We start from the raw sequence: 27,515 nt of genomic DNA on the forward strand, positions 1-27,515 counted from the left end.
GTGGTTATGTGGGCTTTTCCTTGAAGTCAAAAAACTTGCATTCATTTCAAGTACCTGGTGATCATAGGGTACAGCCAGGGAAGGTGCCATCCCCCTTGGGGGGAGGGCAGTGAATGGGCTCCTGCAGCCATGCACCTCCTGATGTACAGATTCTGGAGGAACAAAGGGCGGTCACACCGCAGTCAGCCCGTCAGGCTGTCGAGCCACTGGGCAACCCGACCAGCCTGGAAGTGCTCCGTCAGTTGCTGAAAGCAAAACTCTGTCCCTGCTGTGAAGCCAGGCAATTTGGGCCAGAGAGTCAGAGGAGACCGGTAATCAACTCCTCTCTACTCACCTCCTTGGGGTTACAGCAACCGCATCTCCAAACCCAAATCTGACCCTGGAGTGCCAAACTGGGAGTGGCAGGTGGGCTCTGCCGCTGCTTCAGCGCCCTCTGGAGGTTGTCTGCAATAATGGCAACTCTCAGCCCTTCCTCCTCCTCCTTCCCTAGTCCTGGGGGATGCCTTGGCCTCCTGCAGCTGCTGGCCTGATTTCATTCTTCTTTCTTCTCCAATTACAATTAAGTGTTTTACAGAGGTTTGGAATATTTTGAAGAAGGAAGATCTTTTAGTCAATACACCTTAACCGTGAGAAGTTGGTTTCAAGAATGAACCTGAAATACTGTATTTGTCTCCTGATGATTCCAAGGAGAGACAGCTCAAGTTTTCTAAATCATAAGAAAAACCAAGTTATAAATATGATATTCTGAGCCAGAGATGAAAAAGCAGTTTTTAGTACCCCCTCCTCTTGTCATATGACTGGGATTTAAATCAATCAGCTGCTACTGGTTTTTAAGTCACATGACCCAACTTTAACTCAATCAGCTGCTTCCCTGTAACTCACATGACTTGGTTTTGAAGAGTAAGAAATGCAGAGGTATAAAAATGATGTTCTGAACAATAAATGGAAAAACAAGATTTTAGAAAGTTTTTTTCTTTTTGAATGGACCATTCATTGCATACAGAAAAAAGGATTCTCTTGTGGATTTCTTGAACTGTAAACACATACAATGTCTCCGTTGGCTTGACTGACTTAGTTTTTTGGGGGTTTTTTTGTTGTTGTTGTTAACATCTTTATTGGAGTATAATTGCTTTACCATGTTGTGTTAGCTTCTGCTGTATAACAAAGTGAATCAGCTATTCTATACATACATACCCATATCCCCTCCCTCTTGCGTCTCCCTCCCACCCTCCCTATCCCACCCCTCTAGGTGGTCACAAAGCACTGAGCTGATCTCCCTGTGCTATGCGGCTGCTCCCCACTAGCTAACTATTTTACCTTTGCTAGTGTATATATGTCCATGCCACTCTTTCACTTAATCCCAGTTTACCCTTCCCCCTCCCCATGTCCTTAAGTCCATTCTCTACATCTGCATCTTTATTCCTCTGCAGTGACTCCTGCTAGGGATGGATACTACCTTTTATGCTCAGGGGAAATCCCCTAGTTTGAATATGATTTGAGTTTGGTCCTGTGAAACCATCAGAACTTCCCACCAGAGATAAATGAGGAGATTCTGGCCTTTATTAGTATGCACGGTGAACACGGGTGTCCTGGCTGTACTTGCCAACCCTCCTATTTTATCCACCTATTTTTATCCAATGTCCACCCTGTGAGTACTTTTGACCAACCCTGAGCTCAGACTCCTGACCTATTACAGTGACTTTGTCAGTCTTTCTTTTAAAATGGACAGGTAATAAAATGAATTTAACCTAGAAGCAGCAGCTCAGTAAGGGAAATAAAATCACCAGAAGTTATCTAATCACAGCCACAGCCATCCAGGGCTCTGTCTTATCTGCTGGGTCATAAGAATGAGACCTTCCTAAACTTGAAGGTCATCCAATCAAATAAGTAAAGGTGTTGCTCACCTCTGGCTCTTGGAGGGATTGCTAGGCAGTCTACCCAGTGTATACTAATGTCAAAACTCTGTCATGGTTTTGAAACACTTATGTTCCAGGAAAGCTTTTTGGGGTGCGTGGGGGAAGGTTTTTTTTTGACATCAAGCAAAAAATAAATCACCAAGCTCTTTGAGCAAAGGGGTTCTTAAGAGGGCAGTAGAAGGAATTAATGGGCAGAAAAGACGATCTCCTCCAAAGTGAAGGTCGTTTTTCCAAAAGAGTAGGATTTCATCTCAGTTTAAGGAGAACACTTTTAAATAGCTGCGACAGCTCCAAACTGCAGTTTAGGGAATGACTGCTTCAAGAGAACAGTGCTCTAAAGGTCCTGGCAAGGCAGCAAGAGGATGAAGAGTTGGTTTTGCATAGTTTTGAACACAGGAGTAAAGAAGCAGAGGCATCTCTGACTGAAAGGCCCTGAGATCCTATGGCATCAATGAGACAGTTGCAGCGGGCAGGGGATGGGGGTGGGGATATATTCCTCTCAAAGTCTCCCAGGGCCGTCACCCCTCCCTGCCCCACCCCCTACTCCCTTCACCCTTCCTCCCTCCACTGTCAGGTCCCCAGGGACAGCACTTCTTAAGCTGGAGCGCTCAGGCACCATCTCTGCAGTCTGGATTCAGGAGCCTGGCAAGTTCTGGGACAGGAAGGCAGGTCTTCAAGGCCTCTGGGGTGCATTCAGACTGGAGGGCTGGAGGGGAACTGGAGCTCCAAAGCCCCCTCATGTCCTTGAAGCCGAGGGAGGAACACATCCTCCTAACAGTACTTCTCAGGAGTCAGCCTGCTCCCCACCCGACAGTGATCCATACTCACTTGAGGCAGCAAGGACTGCTTCTAACTGGCCCCCTCGATTCCACCTTAAGGGTCCTCACACATGTGTGATAGCTCTCTTTAGTCAGCTGAGGCTAGTGCTGCCGGGGTCCCTCCACTCCCATCCCCCAGCCCCTCCCTCTGGTACTTCATCTAATAGAAGAAAGAGCACAGAAGAATTGGCTGAATCAAGGGACCTGTGAGACTGTGTATGAGTTTGAAGACCAAGAACCTAAGGCACAATTAAATACTATTGGAAACTACTGTAGGGTGTGTGGTGGGAGGTAAGGAGGCTGAGAGGCTGAGTCAATCTGGTGAGTCCAGCCCCAGGACACCACACAGCCCCTGCCCCACCTTCCCTGCCATCAGACAAGGGTTGCTGCAACTCCAGCCAGGACTGTGCATTTCCCCCTCCCTGATTCTCCTCAATAAGGGCAGGTGGCCCCCTTCTGAGGGCAGGGGCAAGACAACAGACCAAGTTCCCGTGGACTAAGGTGCTGCTGGAAGTTCTCCCTGAACAGCAGTGGTGGCTTGGAACGAACCCGTACACCTCCAAAGTTGGTCTCGTCCTGCAACTGAGGGACGCAGGCTTCAATTCAGGTGCCCTGGCTTTAAATCAAACAGCCCCCCCTTTAAGTCAGGTGACCCGACTTTAAGTCACTGTGTGTCCCTCAAGCCTGCAACTTCAAAAGTTGGGAACTTCACTTTCATCCCAGCACCTAACATAGCTGAATGCACACTGCAGTCACCCCCAAGCCTGGCTTAGAGGCAGGGTATAAGATAAGGGGATGGGCGTGCACACATGGTGATGAGGATGTACTTCATGTACCAGAAGGGTCTAGGTACTCTGGGGTACAGCGAGCAGTGCACGATACAGCAGCTCCCTGGCAAAGCTGGTGATGTACTGGGAGAGCAGGCACACCCATGCATGCAGATGTTCCAGGGCGGGGGCTGCAGCACAGCCAGCCAGGAAGGTGTGAAAGCGGAGGATCTGAGCCTTCTTGAGAAAGGCAGACACAGAGGATGGATGAGAAACAAAGACCAGATGAAATACAGATTTGAAAAACACACCCTGCTCTTGAAATTGGGGTGGGGGCACCCCAGATTTGAGTCCTCTTACTCCCCAGTTGCTAGTGCTTTGGCATTTGCCCAATTATTTATAAAATGTGATGGATAATATCTAACCCATACAATATTGCATTTGTAGTGGTTTTGCGTGTTTACGTTTCTATAGTGGAATAATCTTTTCTACAAGAAAAATGTATACTATCTGAAATAAATCAAAACCCCTTTTTAAAAAGTACTATATCGGACTTCCCTGGTGGCACAGTGGTTAACAATCTGCCAGCCAAGGCAGGGGACATGGGTTCGAGCCCTGGTCCGGGAAGATCCCACATGGCGTGGAGCAGCTAAGCCCATGCACCACAACTACTGAGCCTGCCTGCCACCTACTGAAGCCCGTGTGCCTAGAGCCGGTGCTCCACAACAAGCGCAGCAAGGGAAGCCACCACAGTGAGAGGCCCGTGCACTGCAACGAAGAGTAGCCCCCGCTCGCCGCAACTAGAGAAAGCCCGCGCGTAGTAACGAAGACCCAACGCAGCCAAAAATAAATAAATAAATTATTATTATTATTTTTTAAAGTACTTCTGTACAACTTCTCTGGGAAGAACAGAGAGATGGTGTGGGAGAGTGAGAAAGACCAATATTTAGTGCACATCTCTGATGCAGGTGCTCTGCTGGCTCAGATAGCTTTATCTCCACTTTATAAAGAAGGAAGTAAGCTCAGAGAGGTTTAGTAATTTTCCCAAAGCCAAACAGCTATTGAGTGGCAGAACCAAGATCTGAACCAAGTCTGTTACCTTCAAAGCCTAAGTCCTCATCACAACAAAACTCAATTAAAAATGACATTTATCGAATTACACTGCAACCTGGTGAGTTCTTGGCACAATCCTGAATAAGAGTGAGAAAGAAAGAAACAGCATTGTTCCTACAGTCAACCAAAATTTTTGAAGCAGCTGCTAGATGCCTGGCCCTCTTTGGGGTTCAGCAGTGATCAAGACAGGAAGAGTCCTGCTTTCACGAAGTATGTAGTGCGGAAGAGAGACGGGTGCAACTTGGGTGAGGGATTTCACCTTGCTGGGCCTCTGTTTTCTCATCTGGAAAATGGGACAGGTGTTCCTCATTTTCTGGGATTGTCCAGCCCTCACATTCTCTGATTCCATGAGAAGCATTTGTTTTCCTATTTCTTTAAAATTCAATCAGGCCATGAGCCGTGATGAATGTTGTTAGCTGCTCCCCAAATCACTCTATTCCCACCCTTTCCCTGTGATCAGGTCTTTCCCGAAACATGACTCACAATCAATCAAGTCCCAGAACATACGGGGCACCCAGCAGAAAAATTCCAACCCTGGCTTCTCAGGAGCTCTGCGGTCTACCTGGCCAGGTAAACTTAACTCACTTGGCACAAGGTGGCCATCCCTGGTTTCACATCAACATGATCTCGGGCACAAACCTCCTTGTTTTTCAATTTTGTCTTTAAGTTACTTGTTGAAACAACTGCACAAATATGACAAAGATATAAAATCAGGCATCTTCTGCCCCCAGTGCCTACTAATAAATGATTTTCTGCCACTTTAATGATAAAGATAGAACATTTCAACATTCTGCTGCCCTTATTATTTGTCATTTTTGTTGATATTTCTATTGAATACATCTTTCAATATTTTAACAATGGAACATTATTTAGGTTGATCCAGACCCAGCCTTTAGTGGTAAAGGTTTTGTTGTTATATTTCTATTATGTTTCCTTTAAAAATCATTTTCCTATTTAAATGGATTAAGTCGATTCTATAAGCATTTATCTTATGATATTGATGAAATTCATACATAGAGGGCAGTCGTACAAGTTGATTGGACTTGAGAACCTCTATTAGCACAGTTAACTATAAATATTATCTGTATGTAAGCCAAAGTACATGCTGAGTGAGATTCTCCGACTCTTTTTCACTGTCTGCCCCTCAAGCCTGTGAGAAATGGAATATTTCTTGCCATCTCAGTAAACAAAGGATGTCACAGTCATCAGCACTTGCAGCCCTTCAACGTGAGCCGGTGGGCCCTGAGGAAACTCAGGATATGCAGATACAGAATGCAGGCCCCAGAGAGCTGAGGTGCATATCAAAGGAAGGATTTCAGTGAGCCCAGACTCTTGCATCCTCCCATACAAAGAAAAGCGCTAAATTCCTTAACTTGGCATATCTGGTTTTCCTTAGTTAACTATCATCTTTTGATGTTCCCCATTACCTGCGCCAGTCCCCTGCCCTGTCCCCTCCCCCCTGGTACTTTAATTCTGGGAGGAAAGGGCTCAGAGGGACTTGGTTGAATAAGGGCCTGCGAGCCTAGGAATGAGTTTTAAGCCACCTTCCCCGCAGTCAGGAGGAGAGGCGCTGACGCTCCAGCCGGACCCTGCGCCTCCCTTTCCCAGATTTCCCCTCAGGACGCTCAGGCCGACCCCCTCCCCACGCCCACCAGGCCCCGCGAGCCAGGCCGAGGGCAGGGGCGAGAGGAGGGACCGAAGTTCCCCAGGACCAGATGCTGGAGGCAGCTCTTTCTAAACAGCAGCGGCGGGTGGCAGCGAACCCCTGCCCCTCAGAAGTTGGTCTTGCTCTGCCGCCCCGGCACCGAACCAGGCGGAGGGTCCGCGTCCACTTACCTGGCGCGCGGTCCCAAGGACTGTCGCGGCTTCGGCTGGTGGGGCCCCTACAGAGCCGGCAGCCTCAGTGAGGCCGCCCTCCTCTCGGGCTCCGGGGCAGTTCAGTGACGGCGGAGCGAAGAGACCCAAGCCAGGAGCTCCAACTCTGCGGAAGCGCGGGCTCCATTCTGGGCGCAGAGGGTGGGACGGCTCTGCCCCGAAGCCTTCCGGGAGGGAGGGGGTGCGGGGGGAGGGAGCCGCCAGGAGCGCGCAGGCCCCTTTGGGGGTCCTGGAGGGGCGGCCCGCACTGGGGGCCCCGCCCACTGTGACCGCAGCCCAGGCCTTTTTACTGTAATCCTACACAAAAAGTTAGCAAGATACAGTCTATAGTAAATATTCAAAAATGATTGTTGCTGTTGTGCTTACTATTCTATAAAACGTGTAAAATCCATAAAACACTTTAAGTTCAAAGTTAAATATGAATTTTTACCTTTCCTTATTATCTCTCTGCTATTCACAATTGTGGTTAATGAATTAGAGACTGCAGCATCACTAGTTAAAAATGAGCTTGTTAAAAAAATGGAATTCAGGCCCACCAGAGCTACTGAATCAGAATCCGCACTTTTACAATCTCCCTAGTGTGCTTGTGTACCCATGAATAGTTGAAAGGTACATTTCTACCTCGAAATGTCTTTTCTGTCTGAGAAATATACACATTTTATCCAGTTTGACATAAATAAAACACTCAAAAATGCATATGCCTGTGTTGAAACCATCATTTTGTAATTTCTTTTCCAGATAAGTATAGTCTCTATACTGGTTTTGTGGATCACATGTCATACTCTTTACTTGTAGTTAGAAATAAGGTATAGAATGTTACTTTGTAAATATATATATATATATATATATATATATATATAAGTGGATAATTCAAAACACTCTTCTAAATTAAAACCAGTTCTTTTAACTTGTTGTTTTCTTCTTGGGTTACATTATGAACTCTTCCCGTGGCCACATGGCCTGTGTACTTTTAATTTCAGGGACTGCTGACATTCCAGGATGTGGCCATAGATTTCTCTCAAGAGGACTGGGAATGTCTGGACCAAGATCAGTGGGAATTGTACAGGGATGTGATGTTAGAGAACTATAGGAACCTGCTCTCCTTGGGTGAGGATACCTTCCTTCCAGAATTCCTTATCCAACCACAGGGTTTAGATCTTTCATTTGTAGAATGTCTCCTGGAATTTTCTGCTTCCTACAGTAGGGTTTCAGGTTGCAACTTTTCAGGAAATATTGGGAGTTTGTGGGTGTATTTTATTTTATTATTTTAAAATTGCAACCTCCCTTTTAATATACTTTGTAACTGCTTGGGATGTGTCTATATGAACTGTGTACTATATGCTTCTGTTATAGTCCTTACAATATTTTATTGTCTTATTTTCTGTAACAATTTTCAATGGATTCTTTGGGTTTAAGGTATATTAAAAGGGAGACTGCAATTCTGGGACTTCCCTGGTGATGCAGTGGTTAACAATTCGCCTGCCAATGCAGGGGACATGGGTTCGATCCCTGGTCCGGGAAGATCCCACATGCCACAGAGCAACTAAGCCAGTGGGCTGCAACTACTGAGCCTATGAGCCAGAACTACTGAATCTGGTGCGCTTTGAGCCGTGCGCCATTTATTTTTTGGAGAATAAAACCACCTCTGAATGATTAAAATTTAGACCAGCTAAGTCAAAATGCTTTATCACCTGTTGTTCTAAAACACTGATCAATGTAACAAGTTAGACTAGGGATAACAGTGTAATCGTATTCTAGACTTCATATCGACAATATGGTTTATGACCTTCATGCTGGATCAGGACATTTCAATGGTATAACTGCTATTAATGGTCTGTTTGTTCAACGATTAAAGTCCCACGTGATCGGAGTTCAGACTGGGTTATCCTGGTTGGTTTCTGTCTATTATAGACTTCTCCCAGTAGGAAAGGACAAGAGAAATACTGCTTACTTTACAAAATGTCTTCAAACTAAATGATGATATAATCTACATTCAATTAATTTATACATACCCTACTGTAGAACAGGGTTTGATACGGTGGCAGAGCCTGGTAATTATGTAAAACTGAAACCTTTATCTGCAGTGGTTCAAGTCCTCTTCCTAAGAATATGTTTATAATCAACATTTTTTCACAAATTACCCAATTTAATTCACCATAGCATTCCTCATATTAACTAAATGGAGAATCCTATGCTATATACAAATCCAGAAAGGGCCCCAAATCATCAGCCCCTATGGATTATTACAACCCATTGCTGAGGCATTCAAATTATTTATGAAAGAACCACCATGACCATCAACATCATCAACTTATGTATTATTGCCCCAATGCTAGCCTTAACCGTGGCTCTCACAACATTAATTCCTCTTCCCATATCTTATCCATTAATTAATATAAATGTAGGCATACTATTTATATTAGCCATATCAAGCCTAGCCATTTATTCCATCCTCTGATCTAGATGAGCTTCAGATTCAAAATACTCATTCACTGGAGCTCTACGGACAGTAGCACACACAATCTCATATGAAGTCTTGTTAGCAGTTATTCTATTCTCAGTCCTACTGATAAATGGATCACTTACACTTTCAACAGTATTTATTACACAAGAACACCTATGACTAATTTTCTCCTGACTCCTACCCAGAATTTGATTATCTCTGCAGTAGAAGAAATCCAACGAAGCCCCACTTGATTTAACAGAAGTAGAATCAAAACCTGTATTTGGCTTCAATGAAGAAAATGTAGCAGGCCCATTCACCCCATCCTTCCTAGAGAATATGTCAATTTCCTTATAATAAACATTTCCACAACATTCTATTTTTAGGAGCCTTCGACAATCCCTACGTGCCAGAATTATATACAGCCCAAGTCATCATTAGAACACATCTAACAATCTCCTTTCTATGAATTCGAGCATCCTACCCACAATTTTGATATGATCAACATATACATCCCTTATAAAAATATTTTTACTACTAACATTAGCCCTATGTATATGAGAGTTTTCACTACCTGTCATCATACCAGGCAACCCACCACAAACTTAAGAAATATGTCTGACAAAAGAGTTACTTTAACAGAGTAAATGATAGAGGTTTAAATGCTCTTATTCCTGGAATTGAATTCTTCCTAAGAATTTTACATTCTCCATGCTACCACTTTACAACACATGCTATATAGTAAGGTTCTCTAAGAAAGCTTCAAGGCCCATACCCCAAAAATATTGTTGTATATCCTTCCTGTACTAATAAACTCTCATTGTTTTTACTATCATTCTACTGACCATTATCTCAGGAAATATAATTGTAGTAACAAGCTCACACTGGTTAATGGTATCCCCATTCTAATAAAAAACATGAACCCATAAGCTACAGAAGCATCCAACAAATATTTTCTAAAACAATCCACCACATCAATACTACTTATATGGCTATTATCATTAATCTAATATACTCTGGTCAAAGAACACAATGAATTACAAAAATCTTTAATCTAGCAGCATCCACTATCATAGCAATCGTCCTTGTCACAAAAGTAGGACTTTCCGGGCTTCCCTGGTGGCGCAGTGGTTGAGAGTCCGCCTGCCGATGCAGGGGACGCGGGTTCGTTCCCCGGTCTGGGAAGATCTCACATGCCACGGAGCGGCTAGGCCCGTGAGCCATGGCCACTAAGCCTGCACGTCCGAAGCCTGTGCTCCGCGGCGGGGGAGGCCACAGCAGTGAGAGGCCCGCGTACAGCAAAAAAAAAAAAAAAAAAAAAAAGTGGGACTTTCCCCATTTCACTTCTTATTGCCCGAAGTAACTCAAGGCATTCCATGAAGAGCAGGCCTGATGCTATCAACATGACAAAATTGCACCCCTATCAGTTTTATACCACATGTCACCATCCATCAACCTAAACATACTGTTAATCATAGTGATATTATAAATCATAGCTGGAGGCTGAGGCAGACTTAGCCATACTCACCTGCAAAAAATTACACCCTCCTCATCAATTGCCCATATAGGATGAATAACAACTATTATAACGTATATTCCAATTATAACAATCCTAAACATACTAATTTATATCATAACAACACTATCTTCTTCCTATTTATACCCAGATCATGTACTACAAGAGTATCATCATCACACACATGAGATAAAACACCTCCCATCACAATCCTTATCCTCACCATTACAGTGTCATTAGGAGGTTGCCCACCATTATCAGGGTTTGGACCCAAATGAATAATTATCCAAGAGATAACAAAAATGATAACATCATTCTACCAACACTAATGGCCATCACAGTACTCAGCATAGATTTCTACTTGCAGCTAACATACTCCACATCACTAACTATATTCCCTTCAATAAACAACACAAAAATACAAACATACAAAACAAATAACCTTCCTATCATTACTAATCATAATAGCTGTAAGGTCGGATCTTAACAAACGGCACCACGAAACAGAGGAAAGCTTCAAGTGAGCTTTATTAGGGAGCGCTCCCGGGCGAGGTTCACTTGTCCGAGAGAAAGGGGCCAGAGAAGTCGCACCCGGGCGAGGGCTGGGCAAGACTTTATAGGGGAAGAAGGGAAAGGGGTGTGATGAATCTGGGAGGGCGCAGGGTATTCCTTATTTGGTGGTCTTTTCGGGTATCCTGGGGGACCGTTGGTCCCGCCCCTCGAAAGGCGGGAAGGCTAGGCTGGGTTCAAAGTCCCCAGGTCATTTCCTGGAACTGGGTGGTCCGGAAAGTCTCCAGGTCAGTTTCTGGAACTGGGTGGTCCGGAGAGTTTCAGTCTGATACAACCTGTGAATCTTATTGTGTTCCCCTGCCTCGGGCCAGTTGGCCTTACAATAGCCACACGATTACTACCCGTAACACCCATTCTATTGGTGCTGGACTAGGAATTTAGGTTAGTTTAGACCAAGAGCTTTCAAAACCCTAAACAAGTACAATTTGCTTAATTTCTAAAAATAAGGACTGCAGGACTTTATCCTACATCAATTGAATGCAAAGCAAACATTGAATGCATAAGCCAAATCCTTACAAGATTGATGAGTTTTAACCCCAGGAAATTTTAGTTAACAGGCAGATCCTCTAGTCAACTGGCTTCAATCCACTTCTCCTGCCTTTGAGAAAGAAAAAAGAAAAAAAAGGCAGGAAAATCACGGGCAGAATTGAAGCTGCTTCTCTGAAGTTACAATTCAATTTGTTGATTCAGCACAGGGTTTGTGAGAAAGAGGGCTCAATCTCTGCCTTTAGATTTACAGTCGAATGCTAGCTCAGTCTTTTTACCTCTGTTCATACACTGCTGATTATTTTCAACAAATCACAAAGATATCAGCATTTTATATTTACTATTTGGTGCTTGAGCTGCAGTAGCAGGCAGCAGCTTAAGTATATTAATCCAGGCTGAGCTATGCTAACCTGGAGCGCTACTTGGAGATGCCCAAATCTGTAAGGCAGTCATAACAGTCCCTGCACTTGTAATAATTTTCTTTATAGTTGTACCCATTATGATTGCAGGGTTTGAAAACTGACTTAGGCCACTAATAACTGGGGCACCTGAGGTAGCATTTCCCCAAATAAATCATATAAACTTTTGACTACTTCCCCCATCATTCTTACTGCTACTCATATCACCAATAGTAGAAGCTGGGTCTGGTACAAGTGGAACCGTATATTCAGCTCTAGCCAGCAATCTGGCCCACACAGGAGCCCCTGCTGACCTAACCATTTTCTCCTTACATTTAGCAAGTGTCTCTTCAATTCTTGGTGCTATTACTTTTATTACTATAGTCTTTAATACAAAACCAGCAGTCATATCCCAATACCAAACACCAGTATTTGTTTAATCTTCCCCAACTATAGCCATATTACTATAATCACCAGTGTCAGTCCGAGCAGCCAGAATTGCCATACTGTTAAGAGATAGAAGTCTAAACACTACTTTCTTTGACCCTGCAGGAGGAGACCGAATCCTATACCAACACCTATTTTGACTCTTTGGTTACCCTGAAGTCTGTATTCATGGCCTACCAGGTTTGTTATAATCTCACATATCATTACATACTATTTAGGACGAAAAGTGCCTTTCAGCTATTTGGGAATGGTATGAGTCATGTCCACTGGCTTTTTAGGATTTCTCTTGTGGGCCCATCATATGTTTACCATAGGGATAGCTGTCGACTCAGGAGTATACTTTGCATCAGCTACCACAATTACTTCTATCCCTGCAGGAGTAAAAGTATCTAGCTGATTAGCAACTCTTTTTTAATTTTTTTTTTTTCTTGGCTGCATTGGGTCTTCGTTGCTGCGCGCAGGCTTTCTCTAGTTCTGGTGAGCGGGGGCTACTCTTCGTTGCGGTGCACAGCCTTCTCATTGCAGTGGCTTCTCTTGTTGCAGAGCACGGGCTCTGGCACGTGGGCTTCAGTAGTTGAGGCTCTCAGGCTCTAGAGAGCAGGTTCAGTAGTTGTGGCGCATGGGCTTTGTTGCTCCGCAGCATGTGGGATCTTCCCAGATGAGGGCTTGAACCCGTGTCCCCTGAATTGGCAGGTGAATTCTTAACCACTGCGTCACCAGGGAAGTCCCTGATTAGCAACTCTTCACGGAGGTATTATATGACCTCCCACTATATTATGAGTTTTAGGCTTGATTTTTCTTTTTACAGTAGGTGCTTTGACAGCAATCATCTTAGCCAACTCATCCCCAGACATTGTCCTCCAGGATACACACTATGTAGTAGCACACTTCCATGACGTAATGTCCATGGGAGCAGTCTTCACTATTATAGGAGGCTGCCTACACTGATTCCCACTATTCTCAGGTTATACACTTAACTCAGCATGAGCAAAAATTCACTTCACAAGTATGTTTGTAGTAGTAAATATGACATCCTGCAGCACTTTCTTGGCCTCTCAGGGATGTCACTACGTTAGTCTGAGTACGCTGAGGCACACACAACATGAAATATTTTGTCTTTAGACTCATTCATCTCAGTAGCACCAGTAATGCTAATAACCTTCATACTCTGAAAAGCTTTTGTGTCCAAACGAGAAGTATCAGCAGTGGAAACTGCTACTCCTAACCTAGAATGGTTACACGGATGCCCTCCACCATATACTATGTTTGAAGATCCTACCTACGTAAATGTAAAATAAGGAAGTACTCAAGTCCTTTTCAACCAGTTTCAAGCCAACACCAGAAAAATTATGCCTTTCTCAATAAATGAGATAAAAGTAAAAAGTGATGTCACTTTTTCAAAGTTAAATCATAGGCTAAAATCCTGTATATCTCTAAGGCATATCAATTTCATCTAGGCTCTCAAGATGCAACATCGCCGATTATGGAAGAACTTTTACATTTTCATAATCACACATTAATAGTTATTTTTAAAAGAAGTTCTCTAGTCCTCTATATTATTTCACTAATATTAATAACTAAACTAACTCATATACGTACAATAGATGCACAGGTAGAGAAAATTTGAACAATTTACCAGCCATTATTGTAATCTTAATTGCCCTGTCATCATTGTGAATCCTTTACATGCTACATGAAATCAATAACTCTTCCCAAACCATACAAACTATGGGTCAGTAATGTTACTGAAGCTACAAATACACAGATTATGAAGATTTAAATGTTGACTCCTCTGTAATCCCCACATCAGAGCTAAAACCAGGAGAATAATGACTAATGGAAGTCAACAACCTAGCAGTATAGAGATAGTCATTGAATATTAGTTTCATCTGAAATTGTTGTACACTCCTGAGCTGTTCCTTCTTAGACCTAAAAAGAGCTGCTATCCCAGGACGGCTAAATTAAAGAATCTTAATACCGACAGGGCCAGGCCTATGTTGTGGACAATGATCAGTAGAGGTCATTTTCCTGAGTCCAAAGACAGGACAGAGGGATATGGCTGAGATATGGGGTGAATCTGGAGCCCATGGGGATGCACTGTCCAAGCTCCAGGATAGCAATGGGGCCTCTGGGGTCCCAGGCCACCCACCACGCCCTCCCGAGCAGGATCTTGGCAACATTCCCTGTCAGTGATGAGGCAGCCCTAGCACTTGTCATACCCCAATGCTGTGTCCTATGTGGGTCCCATGCTCTTGGGACCACACCCACACTCTGCAGGTCCATGCTGCAGGGTCCTTTGTGCCTCAGGAGTAGAGACCACACGGCAAGCAGTTCCCTCCCCAACCAGCAGGAGGAGGGAAGGAGAGCAGGGGCACCAGGAGAATCTCACTCAGACAACAACACCCCAGGGGTGCCAGTGGGGCCAGTGATGATGCAGATGAGGCCCAGGCCAAGAGATGGAACCAGAGGACCCAAAAGGCAGCTGGTCAGGTCCTGGCTCATCTGCACCCCAGACACCTTTGTCCCTCATACACCCCCTTCCTCATACACCCTCTCCTTAAATGCAGATTCTTCAGATACAAACAGACAGAGCTTCAGACTGAAAGTCAGCTCTTCCAAAGTGAGCCATCAGCAAACACTGCAGGATTCCACTCCAGTGGGTGCCCTGGAGTCGACAACTCAGGGACCAAAGTGGACATTGGTGCCGAGTGGGAGGGGAAGGGGAGTGAGACTTTCATGGTTGTGGAAGTTTGGTTTTGCAAGATGAAAAGTTCCAGGAATGGTGGTGATGGCTCCACGAGAAGGTGAATATATCTGATGCCTCAGAAACGTGCACTTAAAATGGTGATGATGGTAAAGGGTATGTGATGTGTGTTTTATTTCACTTAAAATAAATTCATAAAATAATGTCTTGTTAATTGAGATGCCATTTTGACTCCCCTTCATCACAAATGTCAGAGGACCAAACAGTCCCCCACCTAAGGGGACATCATAGTATCTTCACATGGCACATGGGAGACCATTCTTAGTGGGGAGCTAGTCTGTGCTCACCTGACCTCTGTCCATTGGGACTCAGGCAGTGGTGACCCCCATACATTAGACATATGATATGCTATGATATTAATATGATACCACCAAGTGTTGTCACTCACCAGAACACAGAGCAGCAACCCACTCAAACATGCCCGACCTCATATGAATGTGACAAGATTAAGAGAAGAAAAGGAACCACAGGATAATCAGGGCAACACTCTTAATTCAGATGTTGGAAATCTCAAAGGGGATAAGAAACTCTTCAGGCAAAAAGCAGATATGGGGTCTCCCCGTACATGTGATCCCGACACATGCAGATGCGGTGAGACGCACACAGTCCCCACACCCTATACCTAGGGTCGCCCATCCACACTCACCACGGGGACCCACCTCCCCAGACCCTGCATCTAAAGTCACACGTTCTCACTCACCAGGTGACCCCACCTACCCAGACCCCTCCACCTGGGTCACACGTGCACAGTCGCCAGCATGACCCCCACCTCCCCAGACACCCTCAACTGGGGTCACACGTGCACAGTCTCCAGGGTGACCCCACCTCCCAAGACACCCCCACCTGGGGTCACATGTGCACAGTCTCCAGAGTGACCCCACCTCACCTCCCCAGACCCTTCACCTTGGTTCACACATGCACAGCCTCCAGGGTGACCCCACCTCCCCAGAACCCCCACACCTGGGGTCACAGGTCCACACTCACCAGGTGACCCCACCTCCCCAGACACTGCACCTGGGGTCACACGTCCCCTTGGTCAGGACACCATGGCTCTGCTGGTGGCTCCCCTACTGTGGAAACAAGCTGGGTCCCTGGGACCTCCTGGGATGGGAAAACGTGTAAGGTGGGTCTCCTCTCCCCACACTTGTCCCAGAGAAGTCCTCCTCTTCTCACTTTGGTTCTGTGTGATTTTAACAATTTTTAAAGCTTTCATGCTAGAGTTGAACACACTACCTTGGTTCTGGCAGGCTCAGTCCTTTCTCGTCTCACTTACATGTTGAGAAAACTCAGAGGACAGCAGGGCTGAAAGACGAGAGGCAGCTCTGGACACTGCTGAGTAGGGACGGGAGACTGGAAGGAGAGCTCAGCAGCAGCCTCACCTGTTGCCCATCGGCCTTTTGCCCAATCTGTGTGCCCTGCAATCAATTCACCAGCTAAACCTGCCTCCCTACGCACCATGCACGTGCTGGTGAATTGGAATTATTGCCAGGTAGCCCTCCTGAGGATTCTCCACAAGCCCCAGGGAAGGTGAACCTTGCAGGGATTAAGACTAAGGCCCCAACCATAGCACTGACCCTTGGGAGGACCAGGTAACCACACTCAGAAGAGAGGCTGTTACCTAGACAAGCCCACCTCAGCTCCAGACCCAGACATCAAAGCACTGACCTTCAGATGCATGCACGGAGCTTCCCAGTACTGAGGCCAGGCCAGGTCTCTACCCAGGTTCCCATAGTCCTAGCGTACACAGAACACGGTTAGGTCTAAATCTTCTTATTATAGACAACACATGGTCAGCTCTAAGCATAATCAGTAGACAGGACAGGCAGAGGTCTAAATCTACCGTGTAGACAGAACTTGATCATGTTTAAACTAGCTTAGGGCTGATCTCATAGGAGGTACAGGTCACACACATGGGTCCCTCATCTTTGGACACCCACATCAGGAAACTGAACAAAATCGTTGTCATTAAACATTTCAACAGGCAAAACAAAAATGTTACCAATTTCTCTGGCCACCTGATAGTCAGGATGCACGGGTGAGCCACGAACTTCTTAGAGTGCAGGCCAGTCTGCTGCCAGGACAGACAAGAAGTGGCCTGATTCCAGCCTCCCAGGCTTCCAGAAGGAGGCGGCCACACTGGAAGCCCAGGCAGGACAGTCCTGCATGGTCCGGGCCGGGAGATCCCGTCTGTCCATTCCGCTGGCCGATTCCGGGCGGGGCGCTCAGGGCCGCTGAGAGCCCTGCACTCAGGTCCTGCTTCCCTGAAGCATGTGTGGGAGGTGGGGGGGGGGGGTGGAGGGGGTGTGTGGCTGATGGCACCTATGGCTCCCGGTCAGATGACCTCACGCCCTGGGGCTGACACCCAGCATGGGCACCGAGCTGTCTTCGATGGGAGACACGGGGAGAGGCTGGGGCACAGAAGCCGTTGGAGAGGAGAACCCACCGCAGAACTCCTTGCACAGTGGCTCATCCCCACCTGGTGACTCGCCTGCCCATCGTGGGCCGCATGCCACCACCCCACCACCCCTGAGTGCAAAGTGCCTGCTCTGTCAAAAGCACAGGGTCTCACATGAAGGAGACCCAGCGGGGACTGTCACCCCCCACACACACTCCTGATGCTGTGTTTGGGGAGAATGAACCCCCTTGACTGTGCAATGGGACCCTGTGAGGAAAGAGGTGACAGCCGCATTCCAGTTGGGGTATGGCTGAGAGATGGGAACACAGGAGCCACGTTAAGGGCCCGGAGGCCATGCCAACAGGAGGGGCACACCCAGCCCTGGCCAGACTCTCCAACTGTGACATTGTAGCTTATAGGGGATCCAGGGCAGGTCACTGAATGTAATGGGGGCCTAAGCTGGACACTGAATGGGGCTTAAAGAAGGTGTGAAGCATGTTACTGAGACAGTGACAGTCATTGGAAGACAGACTCTGTGTCAGGACATCCTGCTCCATCCATTTAAATCCCTGAGATCTGTGACCTTTACCTGGCTACGCAGGATTGTTTGAGCAGGTGCGTGCGGACATATGTGGGGCACAATTCAGTCTGCAACCAACTTGCAAGTGGTTCCAGCAAACACACAGGTGTGCACACAGGCAGGTATAGCACACACACAAACACATGCACGTGCACAGCACAAATATATTCACACACTAGCATATGAACACACATGAACGCATATGCCCATGCACACACTAACGTGCAAATGCACATACCTATGCACATGCACAGCACATGTATGCAAACAGGCACATGCACACACATAGCACACACACAGGGAATAAAGTGAATACCGTAAAGCATTAATTCCTGAACACAAGTGAAGCTGACATGTATTATTCCCTTTTTCTTAGCTTTGCTGTTTTTCACAATAAAAAGTTTAAGAAAAAAGTTAATGGCAAATGACTTTTGATTCATAGGACTTTCCGATGTTATTCCACAAAAATTATATGACATGAGAAATGAATGTAGATATCACATGTGTCCATTAACAAATGAATGGAGAAGCAAAACATGGTCCATCCATACAAGGGAATGTTATTCAGCCTAAAAGGGAAGGCAATTCTGACACAGGCTGCAGCAGGGATGAACCTTGAGGGCATTATGCTCAGTGATGTAAGCTAGACACAAAAAAACGAACAGTGCTTGATCCACTCATACAAGGCCCCTAGAGCAGTCAGAACCATAAAGACAGAAAGCAGGATGGTGGGTGCAGGGGCTCTGGGAGGGAGAATGGGGAGTGAGTGTTTAATGGGCACTGTTTCAGTTTTGCAAGGTGAAAATGTTCTGGAGGACGATGGCGGCCAGGGTTGTACAACAGTGCAAATTACTTCATGACCCTGAAATGTGCACTTAAACATGGTTAAGACAGTAAATTTTATGATATGTGTATCTGACCACAATTTTTAAAACTTTTTTAAAAACAACAGGAAGTAATCCATGAATACCACAAGATTCACAACTTCACTAACAACCGAGGGATTAAAACCATAAGAAAACTACGGCGCACACACCTACCAGAATGGCAGACATGAAGACACAGTATTAAATATCAGCAGGATGTGGAGCAATGGAAAGCCTGGTGCGCAGCGGGCGGCGCAAACACTTCTGAAACAATCAGGCCTCAGAGAGCGAAGTCCATGCACACAGACCCACAGTGTTCCTCCCAGCTGAACACAAACCACCCAGCCCTGCACCAGGACACATGGACATGGACTCCGCAGCCACAGGAGCCAAACCTGAAAGAACCTGAAGGCCATCACAAGCGGATGCAGAAATGAACCCTGCACGCTCCTATGAAGGAATATTCCACAGCAACAGAGTACATTTTGTTTAAAGGTAGTAAAACTATAAAAATTATTTTTTAAAAAACCCTATATTCACAAGATGAAAGAATCTCATGGACACGATGCTGAGCCATCAAAAGCAACAAAGCAGCAAGCACAGTCCACCCACTTATGGACATTGGAACTAGGCAAAGCTGGGCTGCGTTATTTAGGGATGCGTGCTAGGGTGTAAACTATGAGGACAAGTCACTGACACAAAATCAGGAGAACAGCGACCTCACGGTGGGGAGGAGGCTGTGACGAGGGAAGGGCACTCCTGGGTGTCCACTCATCAGGTTCTGTTTCTTGATCTTTATGATTATTCTTTACATATGTATAACCTAATCCTTAATATGTACTTACAGCTTATCATTTTTGTTTATTAAAAAGCGGGTATCCCAACAAAGTAGAAGGAGACCTGCTTCTCCCAAGGAAGAAAAGAAATAGTTTCTACCAGTGAAATCTCGATACCATGGCTGCTTCAACCATTAAGCCTGACAACAACTCCCATGAGAGGGGCACCGGGGCCATGACACTCAGAAGGAGGCTCTGGGGCCTCAGTCCTGGGTCACTGCCTCTGAGGAGTCCATGGCACCTGGTCAAAGTTCTCAGTCATTCTGTGCATGACGCTTTTGCCTTGGTTGCTCTGGCAAAGCTCAGCCAGCATCATTGCTGGGAAAGAAAGAAGAAACGTGCAGAAGAGGGAACCGGGCTTCAAGCTGACCCACCTCCTTCTACGGAGATGATGCCACACTCCCTAAGAGAGGACAGTAAGGCCACAGAATCCAGCCTCTCTGCCTGAGGCCTGGCCACACTAGCGCCCCACGCTTCTGATGCCACAGGGAGAATTTCACAAGGTGCCCTCAGACCACCTGGTTGGACACAATGGGGCTTTCAAACATGCAGGTCCTGTGCGACCCCGCACCTTGGCTGTCAGATTCTGGAGGTGGGCCTGGAAGCCTCCAGTTTTTCACTTTTGATAACAGCTTTATTGAGACTGAATTTCTATACCACACAGTTAACCCATTTTAAGTATTAAGCTCAGTGGTGTTTTGCATATTCACAGGGTTGTGCACCCACCAGCATAATTCATTTTACAACATTTCCATCATCTCCCCAAACCCCCACTCTTTAGAGGCCACCCCTCATTTCCCACAGCCCCAGCATCACCAATCCACTTTCTGCCTCTGTGGGCTTGCCTGTTCTGGATGTCTCATGTAAGTGGAATCCACTAATTGTCTTTTTGTGTCTGGCTTCTCTCACTAAGCATCATGTTTTCGAGGTTCATGTACACCATAGCCTGTGTCAGTGCTTCACTCCTTTTCCATGGCTGAGTAACCCTTAGCCTCTCTGCTTTTAACTCTACAATTGTGTCTCCCTGCCTGCACCGCACAGGGCTGATGAGGATTTCACCTTCCGTCATTCTTGGGCTGTAAGCTGAACTTTGAACCAACACCAAGGGATCCTGTGAAGAGGCTGAAAGCCCAGCCCCACAGGGTGCATAGTCACCGTGTGTGACCAGAGCCCAGAAGGAAGGGTTTGATGGGCCTGCCTGTTTATGGGACCAGCGTCCTACAGTCTCACGGGAAACCAACTCACTGGTCAGCATTCCGTGGGAGGTGCTCCCCACGGTGTCAAGGGGGCAAGACAGACTGGTCAGGGACCACGGTGCTGCCTTCAGTTCTGGCCCACTCATACTAACTGTCTAGGTGGAAAGTGCTGAGGCTCCAGGGGAGGGTCCTTCCTGCTTCTTCCAGCTTCTTGGGGACCCAGGCATCCCTGGGCTTCTAGCTTCATCCCTCCCATCTCTGCCTTCATCTTCATGTGGTTTCCCTTCTGTGTCTGTGTCTCCACTCATCATATAAACACACAGTTACACAGGCTTGGGACCACCCTAAGGCCCTTGTCTTACCTACATACACAACCAGGCCCTACTTCCAAATGAGGTCATGTCCTGAGGCCCTGGGGTCAGGACATGGATGTCTCTTTCCCTGGGGGTACACAATCCCCCTTCAGTCTGAGGTAACAGTAATGTTGCCCACGAAACAAGCAAGCCCCTTACCTAAGCCAGCCCCTCGAAGAGGTCTGAGCCTGCCCGGTCTCTTGGAAACTGACTGGGCAGGAGAGTGTGGCTCAGGACCCCAGTGTGAAGGACACCAGGAAGCATCGGTGTGAGGTTCCCCTTCGCAGCTGCAGCACTGGACTAGCTGATGAGGTCCAGCAGGGCAACCCCGAGCTCCTTAGAGGACTCGACCCAGGTGGAGTGGGGGCGACAGGCAGCAGTGAGTGGGTGTGTGATGAAGTATATGTGACGGGCCTGCAGTGAGCAGGTGAGCACATCTGTGTGCATGACATCAGGCACACGTGATGGGTCAGCAGTGAGCACACATGTCTGAGATCAGGTGCAGTACACACTCACGTGATCAGGTTCATGTGGCATCGTAGCGGGCAGGGCACCACAGGGCTGCAGTGCTGCCACGGGCTCGAGCCACCGACCCTGCCTGGTGTGGAGCATCCCTCCCCCACCACGTGCCCCAGCAGCTCCCACGTCCGCAACTGCGCAGTGCCTGCACCTGCGCAGAGTATTTTCCCTGGGCAAGTAGTTCTTGAAAAGGGTCACCTCCGTGGTGACGGCGACCTTCCTCTTTTGCTGCTTCAGCGGGGGCCGGCCCTGCCAGTGCCTGCTTGCACCAAGCCATCCGGGCCACAGAGAGCTTGTCCCTGTACCTGAGACCAAAGAGAAGGACTTGAGGGGCTGTGCTTTCTCCCACCAGGAGCCTCATATCCAGGGGGGCCAGCACGGCCATGTCAGACACACAGGGCCAGACATTCTGGTTCATCTTCCCCCAATACAGTGGGTGAAAAGAGAGCCACTTGGGACCTCAGACCACGTAGGACAAGGCGTGTGTCGAGGACCATCTCACCACTGTCGATTGGCCCATTCAGTTTGCACTCCTGTGAAATGCTGCTCATGAACGGCTTTTCTCTACGTGAAAGCTGAAAAGAACTGCTTGTATTTAAAAGGGACACATTTGTGTGAATTTGACGAAGGGGTACGTGCAACCAAGCACACAGCTTGGTAGGAGGTTACTGCTATTCAGGAGGGACAGATACCTTCATGGTTTTAGCGCTTTTCTAAATGTGGTAAGAGGTAAGAATCCAGGTTCATACAAATTTTCTCCTGAAAATATGGAACTCTCTGAGGGCCAGTTCTGGCCCAGAGTACAAAGTGTCTCATCCTGATCTTCGCCCTGAATTCCTTTCAGGGTGTCCTGTAAGTCAGCGATTGTGGTGGTTGAGGACTTAATTCTTGTAAAACTGAATCATGGGCAACTTTCTTTATGTTACAATCCCCTCTTTTGGTCGTAATTTTGACCAAGGTTTAGGAGGCATTTCATGACCAATTTATCCCACGGCACCTGGAATACTCATTCCCAGTTCAGGTGAGGATTTCATTGATAGGCCACTCAATGTGCTGTTACTGGACTAGGCCCTGTTAACAATAGCCCAAAGCCACTGGGTCACCTGTCCTACTAGTCTGTTATGGTCCAGGAAATGGTTCCCTCTTGTAGCGTCTTCCCATATCTAGAGTTATACTAGTAAAATCACCGATCTTATAGAACTATGCATTTGACAATTGTTTTAGACATTGTCCTGTGCCTGCCTGCCCTTCCTGGGAAGGACCTGCTCATGATTTTCTGAGCTGAGAATCTGACTCTGTTCTACTTTACACACAAGTTATTTCTATATGACTTTAAGAATTTTGCAGGAATAGAATAACGACGTGATTCTAGGAAAGCTTGTTCGCACAGTTATTCAGAACTTTACCAAGAATTCTCTGACAGTTTGGAAAATCCAATCTCCTGGTAAAGTGGCTCAGAGTTTCTGAATTGCCAGTTAATGCACCAGGATTGCTGTCACCACAGTAATTCGAATTCTATACAACAATGCCTATTTGTCCTCATTTAAAAACATTAAATATAAAGTTTGAAGCGAGTTGAATGTTACCTGCCTTTTCTTAAATCTAAATTGAAGAAAAATTTAAGCAAACATCTGATTACTTAGTGTAGTTTAAGCCAAGCATTCACCTATTATATTATGTATTATTTCATTAAAATGTATTTATCTTTAATTCTCCTCTCTGCATACACACATATACATAACTATACTTAAATTGTATGTGTAGAGAGATTATCTTATCTCTGCCTCTGATTTCAGAAAGTGAGGGGAGCGTTACAAAGTACTTGGTATAAAAGGGGTGAGTGTCTGATGGGCTGACAGAACACCCATGACATAGCATTTCATTCCCTCTAAGGTACTAGAATCCAAAAGACAGACAATAAAAAGGAGAGAACTTGGAACCTTCAAACAGTGCTAGTGGGAATGTGAAATGGTGCCACCATTTTGGAAGACAGTCTGGCAGTTCCTCAAAATGTCACTACAAGACCCAGCAATTCCACTCCTACGTATAAACCCAAGAGAAAGGAAAACACACGTCCACACAAACACTTGTACATGCATGTTCATAGCAGCATGATTCACAACAGCCAAAATGTGGAAACCACCCAAATGACCATCAACAGGTGAACAGAGAACAGATAAACGCAATGTGCTCCATCCAAACAATAGAATATTACTCAGCCATGAAAAGGAGTGAAGCACTGACACTCGCTACAGTGCTGACAAAACTCGAGAACACAATGCTCAGTGAGAGAAGCCAGACACAGAAGGACACTGTCTTAGTCTGCTTGGGCTGCCATAGCAAACTACCAGGCTGGGGGCTTCAACAACAGAAATGTATTTCCTACAGTTCTGGAGGACAGAAGTCTGAGATCAGGGTGCCACTACAGTCAGGTTCTGGTGAGGATCTCTTCTTGGTTGTATGTGGCATCTTCTCCCTGTGTCCTCACATGGAGGAGATGTGAGGGAGCTCTCTGACGTCTCTTTTATAAGGACACTAATCCCATAATAGGGGCTCCACGCTCATGACCTAATCACTTCCCAAAGGCACCACCTCCTAATACCATCACCTTGGGGTAAGGATTTCAACAAGTGAATTTTGGAGGGACACAAACATTCAGCCAAGAACAGGCAAATTTATATCAAATGTCCAGAACAGGCAAATCCACAGAGACAGGAAGTGGGTTAGTGCCAAGGGCTAAGGGAGGGGGAAGGGGGTCTCCTTTTGGGGGGATGAGAATGTTTTAGAACCAGAGGGAGGTGGTGCTGGCACAACATTGTGAATGTGATAAATACCACTGAGTTGTTCAATTTAATGGTAAATGGTGAATTTTATGTTACACATATTTTAATCACAACTAAAAAAATAATTATTCGTCACATCAACATCTTGACACCTCAAGGAATTTCCATTTCTGCCAAGAGATCCTGTCTGCTTGCCCATGTGATTTCTGGGGCCCCGGGTGACCTCGTGTGGGCCATGGAGTGTAAATGAGGGCATGAACAACCCCTCACTGGGACGATCCAGAAGCAGACCCAGGGCTCGTCCCCAACAGCACAGGACAGAATCCATTTGGATTTATCAACGCACTGTGAACAGCCCCATGGGGCTGCTGGCCGTGTACTGCCTGATTGCAGCCCTGGACACCGGGGCCGTGGCCCGATCCCCCTCACCCCAAGACTGGAACCTTCCAGGTGAAGCAAACGGCACTGCAGTCAGTGCTTGGGAGCTGCTGGAGCACGGGCCCAGCCACAGAGCAAGGCTGGAGCACTTCCAGCTACCTGCAAACACGCATATTAGAAACATTTTTCCGTAACGCACGGGAGACCTGAAAGTGTGTTTTCTCAGGTAAACTGATAATACCACCTCCTTCATGTGTGGACGCCGCCCTTATGGTGGCAGAGTTGAACACTTACCCCTCCCCCGCCAGAATTGACCTCCAAGGCCTCCTGGGGATCCTCCCCAAACCCTGAGGATGTGTCCTGCCTGAGGCTCCTGACACAATATACTCCCACTCAGGCCGGCCTGCAGAGGTCACACAGAGGTCGGGCCCTGAAGCAGCAGGATGTGACCCTGGACACAGGCATGCCCACACTGCACAGACTGCGTCCCTAAGAACAAGTGTCAGGTTACTTCTTTGGGCCATGCCCCTGTCCCGCTCGAGGTGCAAGGCCCACCCCACTGCCCGGCCCGCGTCCCTTTCTCTGGGGCACCTGCGGGACCCAAACCCGCACCTTGCCCAGCCCTGCCTCCCCACCATGTAAGGCTGTCAGCATAACTGATGCCATCCTGGGCTCGTCCTTCCGCTGACCTTACCCAGGACTGTACTGTGTGGTCAAACACTTCTCTGTCCTCAAGCCTTTTCTAGTTAATAGAGGCTGTTTAGTAATTATCAGGACCAGGTGGCCTCTATGCTTTGTTAGTCCCCAAACAAGGAAGACCTTCGCTGATGTGTTCCCAGTGCCCATGAGACCAGTTACCCATTCATGAACCTTGACTTAGGAATGTACGTCCTGTTTCCAAGCACCCCCCACCCACAAGTTAACCATAAATTGTCCCGGTGACCCTTTGGCCATACAGAGTACAGCTACACATGCTTCCTTCCAATTGTTGTCCAATCCCATCCTGTGAGTAAACTACCCAATGATAAACTGATACTTTAATTACCTGGAGCTGCCTGCCTCGGTTTTCGGTCTCACGATACCCTGTCAGTTCGGTGGGCACTTCTCTTTCCCTCCATCCTCTAACACCTCACCTACTACTGTGGGTTCAATAGTATCCCCCCCCAAATTTATATCCATTCCTACCCCAGAATCAGGCCTTATTTCTGAAACAGGGTGTCTGCAGATGTGGTTAAGATGAGGTCATGCTGGATTAGGGAGAGCCCTAAAACCAACAGCTGGTCCTTATAAGAAGAGGGAAATCTGGACACAGACACAGAGGAGAAGCCACGTGACGATGGAGGCAGAGGTGTGGGTGATGCAGCCCCAAGTCCAGGGGCGCCAAGGATTTCTGGAAACCAGAGAAGCCGGGAGAGGCCAGGGCAGATTCCCTGAAGTTCCAGCAGGAACCAACCACACCTTCATTTTGTATTTCCAGCATCCAAAGCTGCGAGAGGGAAATCTCTGCTCTTGTGAACCCCCCAGCTTGTGGCATGTTGTCACGGTCGCCCCAGGACCCCCACACCTGCCAGATGATGAGACACGAGGCATCTGAGGAAAGAGCCCCTCGGTATCTGGATGAGCATCTCTACACACACGTCTGGGTGCTGAAGATGGAGGACACGCAGCTGCCTCCCCACCTGAGCTGTGCCTCATGCTGGCCTTGCTTTCCAGCTCACTCCTGTAGTATGTCCAGTGGATGACCAGCCTCTGTTGATGCAGGCGCCCCACCGCTGTCCTGCGACGTCCCCACGCACATCCCACCCACAGGCTGTGCTCCGGCCGTGGCCGCTCAGCAGCCTCAGCTTGGCTGCAATGACAGGTCAGGGGACCTGCTGGCCCCTCCCAGACCAGGGCCGGTGCCTGAAGCAGGAGGCCCTGGGCAGCCGCCAGGTGAGGCCTGGAGCAGGCACCTCGAGCTCCTCAGGGCCCTGATGCAGCCCCACGTGCCACCAACCCCACACACTCACCGTCAGGCTGGAGGCTCCGTGTCCCCAGGTACTAGGCACTTCTAGAAGGCGGCCCTGGGATGTGTCTTCAAACCGCTCCACGTTTGGCCCAACCTGGCTGGGAGCCCAACGGACGGCCGCCTTCGTAGGAGCAGACAGAGGGCATCCCTGAGGCCCCCGTGCCTCTGCCCCTAAGTGACCCCGCACTTCGCAGAACAGGCCGTCTGCCTCTGACCGCCACGCCCCCCGCCAGCTCTGGCCCGGCCTTCTAGAGACTCCTCACTCCCCGGAGGTAAGGGCTCACCGCCCCTCGGCCTCCCTCTCACCTCTGCCTGTCCGTCCATCTTCCCTGAGTCACGACACCACTTCCTCCGTGAGGCTCCTGGATTCCGGCCTGGGGCCCCGCCCCCCACACGCCCCCACGAGCTGTGTCGACCACCAGGATTGGTCACCTCAAGAGGTCCCGGAAGACGGACTCCCAGGGACCTCAGAATGGGACTTTGTGTGC

General features: G+C 47.4%; 2 pseudogenes; both read left to right on the forward strand.

Annotated features, from left to right (window-relative positions):
- The first annotated feature begins 8,263 nt into the window (after positions 1–8,263).
- LOC132518419 (cytochrome c oxidase subunit 2-like) lies at positions 8,264–14,314 on the forward strand (annotated as a pseudogene).
- A 10,686-nt stretch (positions 14,315–25,000) lies between these two features.
- Positions 25,001–27,515, forward strand: part of LOC132518420 (AP-2 complex subunit beta-like) — a 77,228-nt pseudogene continuing 74,713 nt past the window's right edge.

Source organism: Lagenorhynchus albirostris, chromosome 3 (genome assembly GCF_949774975.1).
Source record: "Lagenorhynchus albirostris chromosome 3, mLagAlb1.1, whole genome shotgun sequence".
In the NCBI taxonomy this organism is placed as follows: Eukaryota; Metazoa; Chordata; class Mammalia; order Artiodactyla; family Delphinidae; genus Lagenorhynchus; species Lagenorhynchus albirostris.